The sequence below is a fragment of the Epinephelus moara genome, chromosome 10 (assembly GCF_006386435.1).
Source record: "Epinephelus moara isolate mb chromosome 10, YSFRI_EMoa_1.0, whole genome shotgun sequence".
In the NCBI taxonomy this organism is placed as follows: Eukaryota; Metazoa; Chordata; class Actinopteri; order Perciformes; family Serranidae; genus Epinephelus; species Epinephelus moara.
In genome coordinates this window covers 39,351,768-39,352,207 of record NC_065515.1, presented here as the reverse complement: position 1 = coordinate 39,352,207, position 440 = coordinate 39,351,768, and positions in this window count along the sequence as shown.

Below are 440 nucleotides of genomic sequence, written 5' to 3'. Positions count from 1 at the left end.
CAGGACGTTATCTGTTAAAAGCCTCCCGTTGTCGGATACGACATGAAACTACTCCAGTTAGCTCAATCATGTTGTAACTAAGACATCTGCTGGAAAAAAATATTTTTTTAATCCAGTATCTTTGGTGAAACTGCACTGATTTCAGCACCAGAGAGGAGCTATCTGTTGCCCCAGATCTCGCCAAAGTGTGTTGTTGAGACAGAGACAGGTCTTGAACAAAGTAAATTTTCTCCTGATTTGTCCATCTGAAATTTGCCATTTTGGTGTTGGAATGTTCTGAAGATATGATTTGCCATTTTGGTGTTGGAATGTTCTGAAGATATGTGGCTTGTGATAAATGGGTCCAATATCTGGTTCTGTGACTATGGGGCGAAAGAATCAGCCATAATCTGTAATCACGTTCATTTCTCCCACTGAAGTCAATGGACTCAGGACCTGCT